The 20,472-nt window shown below is 27.3% G+C and overlaps 2 long non-coding RNA genes across 3 annotated transcripts; one reads left to right on the top strand and one right to left on the bottom strand.

Annotated features, from left to right (window-relative positions):
• Nucleotides 1-10,383: 10,383 nt before the first annotated feature.
• On the bottom strand, nt 10,384-13,930 carry LOC108339986 (uncharacterized). Of its 2 annotated transcripts, XR_001833137.2 has the most exons (8): nt 13,862-13,930; nt 13,202-13,302; nt 11,806-11,965; nt 11,506-11,572; nt 11,278-11,422; nt 10,898-11,011; nt 10,552-10,612; nt 10,384-10,459 (listed from the first exon to the last, which is right to left on the bottom strand). It is a non-coding gene; the product is annotated as an uncharacterized LOC108339986 (long non-coding RNA). The 2 variants fall into 2 exon arrangements; XR_001833136.2 differs by having other exon boundaries at nt 11,278-11,572.
• A 1,630-nt stretch (nt 13,931-15,560) lies between these two features.
• LOC108340059 (uncharacterized) lies at nt 15,561-16,970 on the top strand. The gene is made up of 3 exons (XR_001833149.2): nt 15,561-15,641; nt 16,139-16,273; nt 16,364-16,970. It is a non-coding gene; the product is annotated as an uncharacterized LOC108340059 (long non-coding RNA).
• The last annotated feature ends 3,502 nt before the right edge of the window (nt 16,971-20,472 follow it).

The following is a 20,472-nucleotide window of genomic DNA, read 5'->3' as shown; positions in this document are numbered from 1 at the left end:
TGCAAAAAATTATTATTATTTATTTTATATTAAAAGATAGTAATTGTAAGTAAATGTTTTATAAAATAGTAAATTCAAAACACTTTAAAATATTTATGTTATTCTAAAAAATGTTTCTTAATATACTTTAGTATATATATATATATATCGAAAAATTATGTATGAGAGTGTGAATAAAATTTACTTACTCAAACAAAATATATTCAGTTTTCAGTTTCAATGCCCATTGTATAATAAAAATGATATCAAATAAATATATAAAAAAAAGAAGAACAAAAAGTGAAAATATCAACTCTCTTTTGTATAGACTTTGTTGTCAGAAAATTCAATGACCATTCGAATTTCAAAGTCCATTTTCGAAGCCGTCAGATTAGGTTTTATTGGCACTCCGAATTCCCATATCCACCTAAATGCATTCAACCAGTTAAAAAGAAAAAACAAACTTTGGATGAATAATATTATTATATTATGTTAAACAATTTGTTATATAAAAAAAATATGATTATTGTTTATTTATAATATTCTATTTTAATTTTAAATTATTTGATTGTGTGTTTATATATTAAAGTATTTTTATTATAATTAAATAAATTATAAATAATTTCAAAAAAAAAATTATTTTGCATTTTCGGCAGTTTTGACATCTCATTAGTATTCACAGTTTCCCAAACCTATGTAAGTTCGACGGTTTCATAAACTCCTTCAGGTTCTGACGGTTTTTACAAAACCTCAATTAGTTCCGGTAATTTTTGTAAACCTTTGTAAATACTGATGGACTTATCGAAATATCTGTAAATAGTGGTAATTTTATAAAACAACTCTAAGAAATTACTGCAGTCAGGGAAAAACTGTCATAACAGTTAGCAACATTACTTTTTCAACGGTTTTAATAACTGATGTATTTCTTTTGTTTATTCCACTAAATCTTTTCAATTACTTAAATTTTCAATGCAAACAATAAATGATCTGATACATTAATTAATAATTTATTTTTAAATTTAACATTGAAGGACGGGCACATAACAAAAAAACAAATGCCGTATTAATTACTGATTTTTGTATCTACACTCTTCAAGGAATAATTAAATTAAGATCGTTAAAGAAAATGTTTCGAAAGAAAAATAATAACTTTATAATAAGAATAACTAATCCCTTTTTATAGAAAAAACCAACTTAATATAATGGTAAATAATGTGTTTTGTTACTTAGTTCAGCATCTCAATACTACATTAATGTTTTCATGTTAATCTATTTAATATTATTAATCTATAGGTGAATTTCGTATGCATTGAGCTGATATACACGCATGCATGGTTGAATCTGACAACACAACATAAAACTGTATATGTCTCCATTTTTCAACGTTGTATAGCAATCAAAATCACATATATTTCATTTTCATGTGCATCCACAATAACTTTTATGAGTCAAATAAAGTTTTCCTTTTCTTTTTCCAACCATGCATTACTTTTATGAGTCAAAGAAACTTTCATAATAATTAATTAATAATATATATATATATATATATATATATATATATATATATATAATCAAATTAAGTTCTTTTATTACCCATGTTTTTAAATGATAATGAATATATTATAGTAATGGTAAAGAAATGTTTTAAATTTCTCTCCCAAGGAAAATAAAAATAGAGAGTATGAAAAGAAATATCATTAACATGAAACATAATAAAAATATATCTTGAGATTAAAAGCCATAAAATCAGAATACATTTAACATAATTTAGTTACTTTTGCATTTACTCTTGACCCATGAAAAATATTTATAGTAAATTTTAGTATTTTATTAGTAATAATAATTTTAATGGATAGAAAAATATAAATTTTGGATATAAAATTATAGTAATTTTATAAGGAGAGGTTAAAATTTTTGATAACTTATTTAGTATTTTTTTTTTTAAGAAAATCGAATAGTAAAAAGTGAATAGTGAATAGTAAATAGTAAAAAGTAAATAGTAAATAGTAAAAAGTAAATAGTAAAAATAAATTTTCAGCATTTGGATTCCTTAGCATGGAAGAAAGTAGTAGGTAGAAATTAGGATCAGATTTGGTGAGAAAGTGATTGAAATATTATTTTTAAATAATATTAAAATAATAAATAATATTAAAATATTAAGGAATAGTAAATTTTTCTTACTATAAATAGCCATGGGAGGGAAGGGTATTTGGCACCAAGAGAAGAGGAATCAAGTGAGAGCTTGAGAAATAGAGAAGAAAGAGTTAGGGAGAAATTTTTAGTTGCAAGAAGAGTAGAGGTTCTGAAGGGTTTCGGGGGAAACAAATTCGGAGCAGGAGATTAAGTCTGGAATAGAGGTAATTCTTGTATATGATTTTTATCCATGTTATGATAATGAATATGAGTTGTGAGTATGTTAAAATTTTGGTAATGGTAGTTATCTATTCACTTATATAAATTTAGTTTTTATGATTATAATTTTCTTATTTTCGAGTTAGTATGGTAAAACTTTTCTTTTAATTATTTTGACCGTTGGATTTAGCTACAATTTTAATATATGAATCCTAAGACCTATTTCTTCACTTTGACCGTTGGGATTTGTAATTAGAAGTCTATACTTAGAGAAATAAATCCTGCATGTTGGAGTAAATTAATTACACCTATAGATCTGTTACTGAGTCATCTCGGTAAAATATATATTACGACTTATTTGACCGTTAGATCAACTTGAAATTTTTATATATGATTCCTAAGATATATTAATACACTTTGACCGATCGGATTATAAATTGAAAGTCTATGTTTGGAGAAAATAATTTTTAAGTTTTTGAAAAATCTGATGAACACTATATTTTTGTTCTTAAGTTATCATGGTAAACATTTCCTATATATTTTATTTACCGTTAGATTGAGCCCAAAATTTAGTATGTAATTCATAAGACATATTAAGTCATTTTGACCGTTCAGATTTGTAAGTAAATGTCTGTGCTTAGGAAAATTAGTTCCGCATTTTGAGTATAACCAAAAATCACTTAAAATTCTGCACCTGAGTTACCTCGGTAAAACCTCAATATCTATCTAGTTAACCGTTGGATCAACCTGAAATTTTAATATGTAGTTTATAACAAATAGTGAATTATTGTGACCATTCAGATTTGAAATCGGAATTACAGATTTATAGATATTAATTTCGTATCTTCTCAGGGATCTCAATATTGCTTAATTTCTATTTTTTTTTATATATCTATATTAAATTTCGGTGTTAATATTATATGCTGTTGTTTTAAATCTGTAAATAAGAAATTTGTTAAAAACTAGTTGAGGAACGCTTTGGCTAAGGAAAGATTTGGTACTTAAGTTGTCCATTGTGACGCACCTCTCTTTCCTGGAAGTTTACTCGACAAGTTTTTAACTTAAATCCTATTGAACAGATTATGTACTGTTAAATTATTGTGCAATATATCTGGTTGGAATGGAAATGTCTGATGAATTCATGTTATTGTGGTAGATATGGAATTATGAATTATAATTGTGATGATTGCATTTTATTATATTGGATTTGAATTTATGCATCTGAACATGTATGAGTATTACAGGGAGATGTCGTAAGGGTATAATATGAGTTGAGGAATGTGAGTATGGTATGAGTCTCGCGGAGAGATTCTGTAATGTCATGGTATGTGTATGAGGATTGTGGTGAGATTTCGTAATGAGTTAAGGAATGTGAGCATGGTATGAGTTTCGTGGAGAGATTCAGTTATGGTATTTATGTATATGTTGATGTTGAGGGTCCCGTAGTTGGAGGTTATCCTGATACTCTAATAATGATTCAGTCTCAAGTAGAGAATGATGAATTATGTGGTGAGAGGGGCAGGAGGTCCTGGTCTATGTGCCGGTTTAGGACATAGTGAGGGGACTAACCTTGTGAATAGTATGGAGGGCAGAATGTCCTGGTCTATGTGCCGGTTTTGGACATAGTGAGGGGACTAAGAATGACATCACAAGTGCGGAACCTCCCGTGATCGCTCATCAACATATCGTTGGGATAAGTGCCTATTGAATATCGTGGGGATAAGTGCCTATTGGGTATTGTGGAATGAGTGTTTATTTGGGTATTGTGGGATGAGTGTTTATTGGGTATTGTGGAATGAGTGTTTATTGGGTATTGTGGGATGAGTGTTTATTGGGTATTATGGAATGAATGTCTATTGAGTATTATGGTATTCATTGGGTATTGTGGGACGAGTGTCTAATAGGAATTGGGGTACGATGGTATGAGGGTGTCTGACATAATTATTATATGATGTTTGTATCGAAGTAATTATGCATGTCTTATAAATGATTTGTTGCATGTTAGCTCACCCTACTTGTTTGTGTTTTGTGTTTGGGTATGTGCGATGATCGTATAATTCGTTATACGGGAGCAGATGAAGGAATGTCGCCTCACATAGTACCAAGGAAAGAGGAGTCGAAGAACTATAATTAGAATCTTTTTACATGTATAGACTTATATCAACTAGGAAATTTTAAAGGGTGAGATTACGGAATGTTACCGTAAATGTAATGTTAATTATCAAGTGTGAAAATTTGGGATGTTACATTAATGTGAAAAGTTGGGATGTTACATTAATGTGAGAATTTGGGATGTTACATTAATGGTATCAGAGCAGTTCGTCCTTAGGATGACCTTTGTGTCGTGGGTCTGTTGTGTCTTCTCTATGAAGAATTGAGTCTAAATGGTACACTTACCATTTTCTCCAAGTCTAGATAGTAGAGTATTGTGTCTAACTACTCATGACTTTTACGAGAGATGATTTTCCTTTCTTAATTCTCAAGGTTTATGAAAGATATTAGAATTAGTTAAAGCCTTCATAGGGAGATATAATACTAGAATCTGAGTTTCAAAGGATAAGTGAAGATGTTGGTGTTTAGAAGTTATGTTTTAAAATGTTTGCAGGACAAAATCAGAAGATTAGATATCTTACGTTTCACAAAAAGGAGTTAAGTTCAAAGGCTAGATTAAGAGAAGCTTTGGATAAGCATGAATGTAGCAAGGTTTGAGAAATCAGTTTGGTTTAGTATATCAGTAATGTTAGAAGTCAGAAGTGAGGGAAGTGTTGGTGAGAAACAGAGTGGCATTGTGTGAGATTGGTAACATGGATCGATGTATCAGTGATGGTTGGAATCTGAAGAAAGAAAATGGTGGAAGATTTGAAGATAAAGTTTAAAATAAAAAGGGATAGGAATACTAAAGTAGATTAAGGATAAATCAAATATTAGACGAAGAAGAGTAGAAGAGAAGTGGTATAAGACATAAAGAGGATTGAGAGAAAGTTTAATAGAAGGAGAAATTTGTAAGTTAAGAGAACACGAGGTCTTTAGAGAAGAATGAAGTATTGAATGGATTCTAAGCTAAATGGATGATCAAAAAGAGATGGTTAGATTTTTCCAGTAAATGTATTAGAGATAAAATTTGAGAGTATGTGATTTTGGTATGATGAGTGGTAGAGAAAATCCAGGTACGAAAATTTTGGCTTTCAGCTTATGCAAAGTTTTGGTATTTTTATGAGAGGATTAAAGAGTCCTGATTTATGGTTGAAAATCTTATTGATTTTGGAATATTAAAGTTAGTAGAGGTAGTGTAAGTTGAATTAATATTATGAACATGGCAAGATAAGGAAGAAGAAGAGTTTGGAAATAGATAAAAAGGAGAGTTGCAATACTAATGTGATTAGGGAATTTGGAATAATTAAGAAGTTGTAGGTTGTGATTGGAGCAATTTTCATCAGGTATAGTTATATGGTAGTACTCAAACCTCAATGGTGATGTAAAGGATGGGTAAAGATTTATATGTCGCACCTTGATCTCTGACCAATGATGTGTGTGAGTGAACTTATTTATATTTACTTTTAGTTCGCATAAGATAAAAATTTGAGATTTGGTTAACACTAAATATCCTGGGGATATGGTTTTGATCTAGGGAAGCACGTTATAATTGAGGTTGGTTGTGGTTGATTGCCTTGATAATCTCTCTAGATCATTTAACTTATGTGGCATAAGTGGTTTATTTAAACGAGTAGGTGCAGTACTGATAAAGAATATAGTTAAATTCGGCCTTATTGAGATTAAAATAAGTTGTTTCAGAATTTATAACATTGTTGATTGAGTGATCTGCTGAGTCTTATTAGAGATACACAATTGTTAGGTACTGGGTTAGAGACAACGTTAAGTTTGTGGATTCATGTTAGGTTAGGATGTGGGAAGGTATTTTGAGGACAAGGTTTATATTCCTAAGATTTAGAGTTTATAAGTTAATTCTTGGAGAATGTTTTAACTTAGGCTAGTAATGTTTGCTAGGAAAACAATTAGATGAAGGTTGAGGTAATTTGGAGTATAATCTTGAAAGAAGCTTGATTATTCTAGTTTTGTCAAGTATTTCAGAAGTGTTTATCAGGTGAAAAAAAAAATAGTGGTTCAACATTTAGTGTGGGTTAAATAAAGGATGAGGATCAGTATTTTAGGGATATCTGACCAATGCAAGTGAAGGATAGATATTGTAGTCTAGAGTATGATCGAAAGGATGGTTTGGTCATGTTCCAATATGTTTTTAGAAGTTTATGGTCTTCAACAATTGTGAGTTGATTGTTGAACATTAAGTGTGGTTAAGGGTGAAGGCAGTATTACCGAGAGTCAGATAAGTTCATCAAGGACGAGTGAAGGAAATGATGCATGATCTTAAGTGTGGAAGGGTTTCTATGGATGTTATAAATCATACTAAATATAGGTATTATTTTTGGACAAGTTCTTGTTAAATGGGTATAGAAAAGAAAAACATAAAGGATGAATTGTTTAGTAATAGTGTTTTGGACTCCGTGTAATCATCAGAGTAATTATAAATTTTACGGAGAATAGAAGTAGAGGGTAAGGTGGAACAATCTAGTATAATTTTGGTAAACATAAGTGGCTTTTAGAGGTGTACGATTTCTAGGAGTAGAAATTGTGTTGAGAAAATATAATGGAAGGTTGTTACGGAAAAAGAATAATTCCTAGAGTTTTACAGGGTCATGAAAGTCTTAAATAGGGATCTATAAGGAGAATCACTTTCTGGTTATAGTAGGAATAAAAAGTTTTCTGGAATTTTGTGATTAATAGTTTATGAGTAATGAGTTCTTTTAAAACATTAATGGATTATTTTGAGACTAGTGGGGTATGTGTAATGGTGGTTTTGACGAGGCTAGAAGTGACAAGTGAGAGTGTTTTGAAGGTTTATGATTTTAATTTTTTCGTGAGTACATTTCAATTTGATATGCTAGAAATTTTATGCACAAAATAAGTAGAGTAAATGAGTTTACAAGGAAACTAGAAGATAAGGTGAAATAATCATAACTTTATTTTTTATGTCAAATTTTCGAATTTTCGAGGACGAAAATTTTTGTTGTTGGGGAGAATGTAAGACCCATGAAAAATATTTATAGTAAATTTTAGTATTTTATTAGTAATAATAATTTTAATGGATAGAAAAATATAAATTTTGGATATAAAATTATAGTAATTTTATAAAGAGAGGTTAAAATTTTTGATAACTTATTTAGTATTTTTTTTTTAAGAAAATCGAATAGTAAAAAGTGAATAGTGAATAGTAAATAGTAAAAAGTAAATAGTAAATAGTAAAAAGTAAATAGTAAAAATAAATTTTCAGCATTTGGATTCCTTAGCATGGAAGAAAGTAGTAGGTAGAAATTAGGATCAGATTTGGTGAGAAAGTGATTGAAATATTATTTTTAAATAATATTAAAATAATAAATAATATTAAAATATTAAGGAATAGTAAATTTTTTTTACTATAAATAGTCATGGGAGGGAAGGGTATTTGGCACCAAGAGAAGAGGAATCAAGTGAGAGCTTGAGAAATAGAGAAGAAAGAGTTAGGGAGAAATTTTTAGTTGCAAGAAGAGTAGAGGTTCTGAAGGGTTTCGGGGGAAACAAATTCGGAGCAGGAGATTAAGTCTGGAATAGAGGTAATTCTTGTATATGATTTTTATCCATGTTATGATAATGAATATGAGTTGTGAGTATGTTAAAATTTTGGTAATGGTAGTTATCTATTCACTTATATAAATTTAGTTTTTATGATTATAATTTTCTTATTTTCGAGTTAGTATGGTAAAACTTTTCTTTTAATTATTTTGACCGTTGGATTTAGCTACAATTTTAATATATGAATCCTAAGACCTATTTCTTCACTTTGACCGTTGGGATTTGTAATTAGAAGTCTATACTTAGAGAAATAAATCCTGCATGTTGGAGTAAATTAATTACACCTATAGATCTGTTACTGAGTCATCTCGGTAAAATATATATTACGACTTATTTGACCGTTAGATCAACTTGAAATTTTTATATATGATTCCTAAGATATATTAATACACTTTGACCGATCGGATTATAAATTGAAAGTCTATGTTTGGAGAAAATAATTTTTAAGTTTTTGAAAAATCTGATGAACACTATATTTCTGTTCTTAAGTTATCATGGTAAACATTTCCTATATATTTTATTTACCGTTAGATTGAGCCCAAAATTTAGTATGTAATTCATAAGACATATTAAGTCATTTTGACCGTTCAGATTTGTAAGTAAATGTCTGTGCTTAGGAAAATTAGTTCCGCATTTTGAGTATAACCAAAAATCACTTAAAATTCTGCACCTGAGTTACCTCGGTAAAACCTCAATATCTATCTAGTTAACCGTTGGATCAACCTGAAATTTTAATATGTAGTTTATAACAAATAGTGAATTATTGTGACCATTCAGATTTGAAATCGGAATTACAGATTTATAGATATTAATTTCGTATCTTCTCAGGGATCTCAATATTGCTTAATTTCTATTTTTTTTTATATATCTATATTAAATTTCGGTGTTAATATTATATGCTGTTGTTTTAAATCTGTAAATAAGAAATTTGTTAAAAACTAGTTGAGGAACGCTTTGGCTAAGGAAAGATTTGGTACTTAAGTTGTCCATTGTGACGCACCTCTCTTTCCTGGAAGTTTACTCGACAAGTTTTTAACTTAAATCCTATTGAACAGATTATGTACTGTTAAATTATTGTGCAATATATCTGGTTGGAATGGAAATGTCTGATGAATTCATGTTATTGTGGTAGATATGGAATTATGAATTATAATTGTGATGATTGCATTTTATTATATTGGATTTGAATTTATGCATCTGAACATGTATGAGTATTACAGGGAGATGTCGTAAGGGTATAATATGAGTTGAGGAATGTGAGTATGGTATGAGTCTCGCGGAGAGATTCTGTAATGTCATGGTATGTGTATGAGGATTGTGGTGAGATTTCGTAATGAGTTAAGGAATGTGAGCATGGTATGAGTTTCGTGGAGAGATTCAGTTATGGTATTTATGTATATGTTGATGTTGAGGGTCCCGTAGTTGGAGGTTATCCTGATACTCTAATAATGATTCAGTCTCAAGTAGAGAATGATGAATTATGTGGTGAGAGGGGCAGGAGGTCCTGGTCTATGTGCCGGTTTAGGACATAGTGAGGGGACTAACCTTGTGAATAGTATGGAGGGCAGAATGTCCTGGTCTATGTGCCGGTTTTGGACATAGTGAGGGGACTAAGAATGACATCACAAGTGCGGAACCTCCCGTGATCGCTCATCAACATATCGTTGGGATAAGTGCCTATTGAATATCGTGGGGATAAGTGCCTATTGGGTATTGTGGAATGAGTGTTTATTTGGGTATTGTGGGATGAGTGTTTATTGGGTATTGTGGAATGAGTGTTTATTGGGTATTGTGGGATGAGTGTTTATTGGGTATTATGGAATGAATGTCTATTGAGTATTATGGTATTCATTGGGTATTGTGGGACGAGTGTCTAATAGGAATTGGGGTACGATGGTATGAGGGTGTCTGACATAATTATTATATGATGTTTGTATCGAAGTAATTATGCATGTCTTATAAATGATTTGTTGCATGTTAGCTCACCCTACTTGTTTGTGTTTTGTGTTTGGGTATGTGCGATGATCGTATAATTCGTTATACGGGAGCAGATGAAGGAATGTCGCCTCACATAGTACCAAGGAAAGAGGAGTCGAAGAACTATAATTAGAATCTTTTTACATGTATAGACTTATATCAACTAGGAAATTTTAAAGGGTGAGATTACGGAATGTTACCGTAAATGTAATGTTAATTATCAAGTGTGAAAATTTGGGATGTTACATTAATGTGAAAAGTTGGGATGTTACATTAATGTGAGAATTTGGGATGTTACAACTCTCAAATAATATCATTTGTTCTCTTTATACATATTATAAAATGAAACAAAAACATATGAAAAATTTAGTAAAAAAATACATAAAAGTAATAGACACTCGAACAATTGAAAAAGCCAAGTCATAGACCATTGAGCAATTGAAAAGGAGCAGCCTCAACGTGTTTTCTGAAAAGAGAATGAATTAGTATTAACATTAGCATAAGAAACAAAGATAAATGTAGATAATCACAACAATGAACAAACTATTACTCACTCACTTTCTCCATTATGTATTTACGTATTCTCAAGCTTTTTACACTGTACAACTCTTCCAGAGTACTGATTTACAGAAAACATCATAAAAAAACAACTTATGTTATATAAAAAATAAAAGAAAAAAAATGTTCATTTTCTTTAAATTCATGTTATTTACAGTTGTTAAATATTACTATAACCTATTGTTAACAGTAAAATAAAAAATGTAACCTCAAACTAATAAAATATTTTTCAACATTATCCCATTACCCACAGTTATAAGGTATCCCAGTTCTCATCTTTCACATCAAATTTTTCAACACATGCAAGATCAAAATTTTCAACACAGAGTAGTTTTTACATACTAACCTGATGGCACTGTAATGTTTTTGCTGTGAAAGATAATGTTCATTTGATTAGCATCAGCGTCCCTTGATTTTTTATGCATTGAGATAACATACTTGTATTTGGATCTTTTCTTTCCTAATTGCATAAAAAAAGACATGATTTAAAAGATGGAATAATAGAAAATATTATCTGTGAATAAGATATCCCTGACACAGTTCTCTTGTTGTATAAAATCTAATAATTTAAGTATTAAATTTCTCAGATAGTTTCAGTTCAGCTATTTTACATAGAATAAGCATCACGAAATCTCAAATTTTAATTGTTAATAATATCAAAAGAAAAAGTAAAACTTAAATAAGATTAAAATTTTGAACCCAAAAACAAAAAAAGAATAATCTTACAGAGTGTGTGACTTCTTTCAATTTTGACGATGTTTTCTGTAGGGTTCCCATGTTTGCTGGGGAAGATATCTAAATCTTCATCTAACTCATCAAAAATATAATTTGGCTTCTTTACACGAAGTCCATCAGCAAAACTATTCACATTCTGTTATGATAGAATTTTCTCATAATAAGCAAGCACAAACAATACCAGAAAACTCTCTATCAATTAAGGAAGAAGAAACTTACAGTATCAGTTGAATCACTTTTCGCAATGTTTTTTTCTAGGTCTCCCTCGTTTCCTTAAGGAGAATAACTGAATAAGATAGAATTTTGTCATAAGCATGCACAGATATATAACAATATATAATACCAAGAAAAAAGTTAAGAACGTAAAATATTATACCAAATAATTCTAAACATCTTTTACATTTATCAACAACTTTACAGCAAAATATCATTAACTATCATTCACTCACTGATTGAGCAATTCCCACAATGCCTTAAATCATATTAAAATATCTAACACAAAAACGTCAACTAACTTACAGTATCATTTCCTTCAACTTTCACATCGTTTTCTCTGCAGATTCGTCATGTTTTCTATAGAAAATAATTTGATCTTCCTCATCTGACTCATCAAAGTTATAATGGGATCTTTAACTTTCACATCGATTTTTTCACGATGTTGAATTGAACTACTCATTTTCTGCTTAAAAAAAATGTAAATTTATGCTTAATCAAGAGAGAACGTCAGAATAATAAATAGAATATTTAAAACAACTTGCTATCGAAATAAAAATACATTCAATACATCTTATGAACCATGATTTTTTAAATAAGCTATCTATAATGAATTTTGTAGTAGTGTATTGATAATAAAAAAGAACATTACAACATTTTTTAATGTCATAAATTACTAATTCTCCCATTCGCCTATAGCAAATAAAAGCATATTCTAAGCGAGAATAAAATTCAGTAGCATTTTTTATACATATACATGGCATGTGAGTTGGAAAGTAAATGCACTCATTACTACATATTTTTTTCAAATCTGCAGTAAATTTTTTTATTAACATTGAAATTTTAAAAATTACAAATATAATACATTTATCAGATGAATGTGAGCTTTTATTATAGTTAAAGCTAAAATTATGTAACTTAATTGCATATCAACTTAAATTTTAATCATAAATTTCCATTTACTCTATTACATTACTCCTTGTTAGCTAACAATTATTACTTTTAATTTGAAGTAATATAAAACAACATTAATTATTCTCATTATTTAATATTAACAATGACAGTACCTTACTTTATTAAATTATTAGGTAATAATTTAACTATTTAATTATTCCTTTACAAAATTAAAAAACCTTTTCAATGACTACGTATATACTCTAAACAATTATAACATTTAGATTTATATATAATAAACTCATTTGTACAAAAATATATTATCTATCAGATAAAAAATATCATATAAGAATAGCTGACTTTGGATGAGAAAGCACAACAACAAGAAATAATGTTACATGAAATTCAAATTATTTAAATCTAAAATATTATTACAAGTTATCTGCTAATAATAAAAAAAATATCTCAAAAATGTCAAAATTTTATGATATGATTACAAAATTGTCAAAAATATACTCTAAATTTCTTTAAATTTAAATCATATAAGATATTATTTATAATGTTTAACTTTTTTTTTATCAATGTTTTAGTTGTTAAATACATTTGAAACCTCAAATAAAATTAATAAAATTTGGTTAAAAAAATTAAATTTTAAAAATGAAAAACTAAATTAATCTAAAATTTAAAAAAGAAAATCATATATATAATTAAGAGATAAAAAATATATTTAACTTAATTTAATACATTACAATGTTGCAAGTTTTAAAACATGTAGATCTGAAGAGGAATGTAGTTTTTATATGCTAACCTGATGATTATGTAATGTTTTTGCTGTGAAAGATAAAATCTTTATTTGATCAGCAGCCGCCATTGACTTTTGATGCATGCATTTGATGGATCTCTTCTGACCTGATAACAAAATCACAGAATATTTGTGAATAAGATTGTATAAACTAACATAATGTCTACACAAATTGAAGTTCTAAATTCTAAATTCTGAGATAGATAGACTATTTTACTTTCCTTTTTACTTTTGTGAGATGAATAAATGAAGTGATTTGTTAATGTAGTTAGATACATATGTTAAAAGAAATGGTTAAAAATATACATTATGCTTACTACTAAATGAAAAGAAAAAGAAAATCTTATACAAGTACATAAACTAGATGTAAAAATATATTCAAAATATAGAAGTACATAAACTAGATCCATGTTTTTCAAACAGATACCAATATATTAATATAAATTTAATCTATGAAAACTTACCTATACAAGAGCTTCCGGCATGAGAGTGAGAAAGGAAAGACATAATGAAGTAGATGTAAAAACTTACTTGTAAATGAAAAAAAATATATTATATATATCTTATACAAGTACATAAAATATATGTAAAAATATATTCAGAATATACAAGTACATTAAAAAAATAATAAGAACATGCTCATGCTCCTATTTTATGAAAACTTACTGTCTGACAGATGAGCTTCTGCATTTAGGTTTCCAACCAAAATATGAAAGACACAAGGAAGCGGCGGAGGGAATGAGGCGTGAAACTTTAGGGTTTTTGGTGACCTTTATATAACCGAACATGAGGCCCACTGTCTCTTCTATTATGTCTATAGTTCTAAAAGTTTTATAATTATAAAATTATTATTATTTTTTGTTAAATAAAATCAATTATTTAATTTCTTAAAACATGAAAATAGATATAAAATCATAATCTTGTAGAATATACATCATAATATATGAACAACCTTATAAAATTAGTATAAATTAAATTTTACTCAATAAGAAAATTATTAATTTAGTCAAATAAATGTTTCATAGAATATTCATTAATAAAATAAGATATATATAATGATAAAAAAAATATAAGCTTAATTATGATATAATAAATAATTTGTCTCTATCACTTTGTACACTAATTTTCACAAACTATATTTTCAAATCCATTTTCATTTATTTCTAAATTTACTCAAATAAACTACAACAAAATTTACTTTCAAATCCTTTCAAATTCATTCAATCACTCTTCCCAAATCCATTGAAAGGAACAAATGGTATAATTCCTAGAATTTCTTAAAAAAATTCTATAGTGACGTGGATTTTTAGTGTATTACTGGTGTGAAAATCTAAATGTTGGAGGTTACTTTGACATGAATTATTAAATATATTGGTTAGAACTCCTTACTAATTGAATTTATTCAATAATTAATTGGATCCATTTACCTGACTCATGAATTGTATTTGTAATTTTGAAAATCCTATATGAAAGGATGAAAATCTATTATTACTAATGTAATGCTTAAAAGTTAATCCTTTTATAGTATATTTTACAAAATTAGAATCAAAAGCCCATTAGTCAGATGTTTGGATTCAAATTATTGTAAAGAACATAACATAGTACATGAATAAGTATAATAGATGTAGGCATGAATAGAATAGGTTTCAAGAATAACAAAACTTGAATTAATGATATATTACACTCTCAAATGGATTAATGAATGAATGTCCTTTAATGCACTAATATTAGAAGGTGAGTTAGAATGTAAATTATTACATAGAATTTGATTGAAACATGATCTAAGAGCACACACTCTCCTTCAAGATTGGATCTGAAATCTGATGCATCATGGTAGCTTCAGCTTCCACAATTATGTCGTTTAGATGTTCATTCAAAGAACTTACAATGTATTTATATGTATCTAACAATATCAATGTATTCGGTTGTTATTTGTTTGCAACATGACGTGTAATAGTTTATATTTGATTAAATTAATAATAACAATATTATAGATGTGATTTATTATTTGTTTGCAACGTTTTATGTTTTATTGACAAAAGCATCCATATGCATTGCTATCTCGTCAGACACTGTCTTCAGGAAATAATTAAAAAATATTGTCCTTTTCTATAATGAGTTCAGTTTGAGATGATAATGAATTATAGTGAGTGAATACAAATGGCAGCCATGCAATGTTGAGATTTAAATTCACACTGTGCGTTACAGCTTTCTAACGTTTTATACATAAAAGCCAAAGTAGAGACTGAGATACAACAGCTGTAAATCTATACCACTGCTATTTCTTCGCTTATTGCAATTATTTCTCTGTGATTTTCAAAAGTTTTCTGTGGTTACTTGGTGCACTATAAATACATCCAATATTCACCTAACACAATCAAAACACTTAAAATTTTCATCCTTATTCATATTTTCTTTTAACAGATAAACATTTTCAATCCCAGAGGTTTGCTCTTAGTTTATTTCTCATGCCTTTAGTTTATGCTTCTTTCGCTTTTGTCAATGTTTCTTTCTTTCATTTTCACAAACACTTGTTGGGATTCCCTTCCCTACATTGATACATTTCCATATATCAGATTGCACTTCAATTATTCGACTTACAAAATCTGTTATCAACTTGATTTGTGTTACCGTTATCCAGTCAGAATGAATGACTTCAACATTTTTTACTGTGATTGGTTATGCAACAAAATACGAAGCTCATGCGCAGTTTGAAATCATCTAGACGATTCTCTGAATATATAGTGATACTGTGAATTTCATGTGTTTTTTCTTTATTTTCTATTGTATTTTTTGTTCAGTTTCAAGATATGTTTATACCGTGTTCCTAAGTTAATAATATCAATATTTTGTTGCTTATCGTGATAGAGTTAAACAAACACAATTTTCATTATGATTAATATCTGGATGTACAATTGATAACGTATTTAAAAACTGTTGCAGAGACATGCTATTCAGAAATAATATTTCCTATAATAAGGTATGTCGTCTCAATGCATCAAAATCAAGGGATGACGCTGCTAATCAAATCAACTAATCTTTCACAGTAAAGACATTACAATATGTCAAACATGAGAGGTAAGAAGTTTTATCATTTTACACATAAATGACAAATGAAATATTCAGAAGCTCGTGCATGGAAGTAACTGTGTGGTACTGTTTTTTTAGGTGATGCTCCTCTAACCCTTGTGCATAAAGACAGAACTCATGCTTGGCGACGGCAAAACGTTAATTGGAATTCTTCATACAGAACAACATCTTCATACGTTAGAAATTCATGACTGGATTCCATTGCCGAGTGATTTATTGGAAAAAAAAAAAACTTAATGGAAAGTGCCTAATTTCCTTCCTTCTGATAGGTGCTTTTTTTGTTAGCTTTTTATTTTCAGAAAATTTCTCAGGTTTCTGAATAAATTTCATTGAGCCAGCTATTCGAAACCTGTAATATCACAATTTACCTAATTCAGCATTATGCACATTAATGTGTTCATGTTAGCCTTTTTAACATTTTAAACCCCTTGCATCTTGAAATGGAACTTTGGTGAGGAAAATGTTTGAATACGTTGTTGTATAGGTAAATTCATTGGATATCCATAAGCCACACAGTTCAATGTATTCTGATAAGAGAGATTATGGCTCAATTTTAAATGCATTCAACTAAGATGGTTGAATCTGACAATGCAATTTGTCTTTTATGCATAAAACCTTTGATGGTGATCTATTCAACGTTATACCAATCAAACTCACAAAACTAAGAAAGTTTTCCTTTTCTTTTTCCAACCTTGCATTACTTTTTCCCAGATAATGATTTTCAAAGTGAATGTTTACTCCGATCAAAATCTCATTTTACTATGATCTATTTATCTAAGTAATCCTAATTATAAGAGATTAGTGAAAAACATATTTTCCTTAACCTCGTACTATTCTACATATTTTCAAAAAAAAAAAAAAAACAATTGAGGAACGTTTTAAGTAAAAGAAACCAGTGATTTAAGTATAATATATACATTTGTTTAATGTGTTTGTAAACTCCCTTTCTTTTATCGTTTTATACTTCTAACCATTTCTTCAAATTTAAATAAGTGTTAAGTGGAGTTCTTACATGGATTTATTAAAAGAATAATTGGGTTAAGTTAACTTTGTCAATTTACTTTTTGTTCTTTCATAATACCTCCGATTTTGTTGAAACCACCATCTCTTTCGTACTATTACTCTCAATTATCACTAATTGCAAGATAATGATAATATTACTTGAATTAGGGTCATCTCACACGCATATATGTTCTCAGCCAATAATATAACTTTTATTTTATATATATTTGCTATCAAAGTTTGTACTTAAAAATTTTTAAGAAAGAGAAATTTATAAAATTTATTATTTCTAATAGATTAATTCAATGGAAATAACGTTACTAAAGCCATACATCCTAGTATTTTTATATCCTAAAGTGTTTAAAAGTAATGTTATATTTTTATTAGATCAGAATCTTATATAAACTAAATTTACATATCTTTTATTTGCAACATGACATCTAATATTTTATATTTGATTAATTTATTAATAACAATATTATAGATATGATTTTAGTTATCACCTATCTCCAAAAGTGTAAATTAAAATGTTAAAATAAATATTTCATCTCAAATAATATTAATTAAAGTAGTTACTAAGAAGACAAAATTCAGCACTGTGTGTATCACGCTTGAAGAATTATGGAAAAACATTAAACTGTTAGTTCATATCAAATGTTTGACGCAAAACAACCTTTCAAGAAATTATTTATAAATTAGAAAATATCACAAAATCTACTTTTAACTTATTCTTTATCCATTTAATTTAGCATTAGCTAAAAATTAAAAAAAAAAATCATACCCATTATATTTTCAATTATTTTTATTTTTTCTTTATATTCTATTGTATTTTGTGTTCAGTTTTCAACATATGTTTATCCTATTCCTAAGTTTTCAACATATGTTTATCGTATTCCTAAGTTAATAATATTAGTAATTTATTGTTTATCGTGATAGAATTAAACAAACACAATTTTCATTATGATTAATATCTGGATTTAAAATTTATCAATACATTGAAACATACAAATATAAAATGAGACTAAGCGAGAATAAAATTCAGTAGTCTCTTTGATACATTCACGGTGTGTCAATTACAAAGTAAATATATTCATCACTATATATATACACAAAGTCATACAAATAAAAAATTTCATTCTATACGAAAACTTTCGCTGTATATCCGTTTGTTTATTCCGACTCCAAGTTTCTCCCTCTATTAAAAGAAAGTTAAACCATATATTATTAAGTTTTTTTTGCTAACAATAAAAAAAAAATATCCTGAAAAATGTCAAAATTTTATTTTATGATATAATTAAAAAAGTGTCAAAAATATATACCCAAAATTTCTTTTAATTTAAATCATATAAGATATGATTGAAAGTACATCTGGTCAAGTCGATCTTTACCTACAGTTTACGAATCACAATATTTATCTATTTCATATCAAATTTCTCAATACACAGAAATAAAATTTGTCTGTACAATATTTAATTATTATTAATAGAGTTTATCGATAATTAAATACTATATAATAAATATTAACTTTTTAAATTATTTTTATAATATTTGAATTATTTTTACTGTTTAATATATATTATTTTAATGTTAATTGATAAATACATTTTAAATTAATAAAATTTGGTTAAAAGAATTAAATTTTTATGTTTTAAAAATGAGAAACCAAATTAATTTAAAATTTAAAAAAATAATTTTGTATTTAAAATTAAGGAACCAAAAAATATATTTAATTTAATTTAATATATTATTTATGTGACTGTGCATAATGTTTCATATGTTTTAAGAAAGGTAGATCTGAAAGAGCAATATAAGTTTTTATATGCTAACCTGATGATTATATAATGATTTTGCTGTGAAAGATTAAATCTTTATTTGATTAGCAGCCGCCATTGATTTTTGATGTATGCATTTGTTGGATCTCTGTTTACCTGATAGCAAAATCACAGAAGATTAAACAATAGAAAATATAATTTGTGAATAAGATTGTATAAACTAACATAATGTCTAAAAAATTGTAAGTTCTAAATTCTGAGATATAGATAGACTATTTTACTTTCTTTTTTCTTTTGTGAGATGAATAAATGAAGTGATTTGTTAATATAGTTAGATGCATCTGTTAAAAGAAATGGTTAAAAATAAACATAATTCTTACTACTAAATGAAAAAACAAAAGAAACTCAGTACATAAACTAGATGTAAAAATATATTCAAAATATAGAAGTACATAAACTAGATCATGTTTTTCACACAGATACCATTAACATACTATACTATGATATAATATATTATATAAATTTAATTTATCAAAACTTATCGATACAACAGCTAAGGAATGGAAAGACAGAAAGAAGCTGCGTAAGCGAAGCGGAGGGAATGAGGCGTGAAACTTTAGGGTTTAGGTTACCTTTATATAGCCACATGAGGCCCGCTGTCTCTTCAATTGTGTACAATTGTGTATGTAGTTCTAAAAGTTTAATCATTATTTACTTTTTTTATTAAATAAAATCAATTATTTAATTTCTTAAAATATGAAAATAGATATAAAATCATAATCTTGTAGATTATATATACATCATAGTATATGAACAACCTTATAAAATTAATATAAATTAAATAAAATTTTACTCAATAAGAAAATTATTAATTTAGATAGAAAAGAAAGTATAATCAGTTTAATTAAAATATATAATATGATAACTTCAAGAGATTATTTATCATTATTAATAAATAAATTATCTAAATCTCTATGAAAATAATTTTAGTGTTTGTAAAACAATACCAAAACTATTTAAATAGCAATCAATTTTAGAGATAAAAAATAATTAATCACAATATAAACTAACATAAATATTAATTTATAAATTATAAATAATTTGTCTATGTAATAGTATTTATTATAAATAAAAAATTATAATTAATAACTAATTATATCTTATCACAACATTAATTATCAAGCTTTTGAGTACAATTAGTATCTAAATTTTTCATTAATTATAATTTTTTATTTTTTATAGTGACTATTTTAAAGACTATTAATTAATAGATTATAAATGAATATTTAAATTAATTAATTATTTTTTGTCTATAAAATTAATTACTATTTAAAAGTTTTTTATAATGAAATAAATAATTAGTTTAAAAAAAATATGTAATAAAATAAATTCTAATTATTTTTACTTAAAGTG

This window comes from Vigna angularis, chromosome 5 (assembly GCF_016808095.1).
Source record: "Vigna angularis cultivar LongXiaoDou No.4 chromosome 5, ASM1680809v1, whole genome shotgun sequence".
NCBI classification, from domain to species: Eukaryota; Viridiplantae; Streptophyta; class Magnoliopsida; order Fabales; family Fabaceae; genus Vigna; species Vigna angularis.
This window is presented reverse-complemented; position numbering and strand designations above follow the sequence as displayed.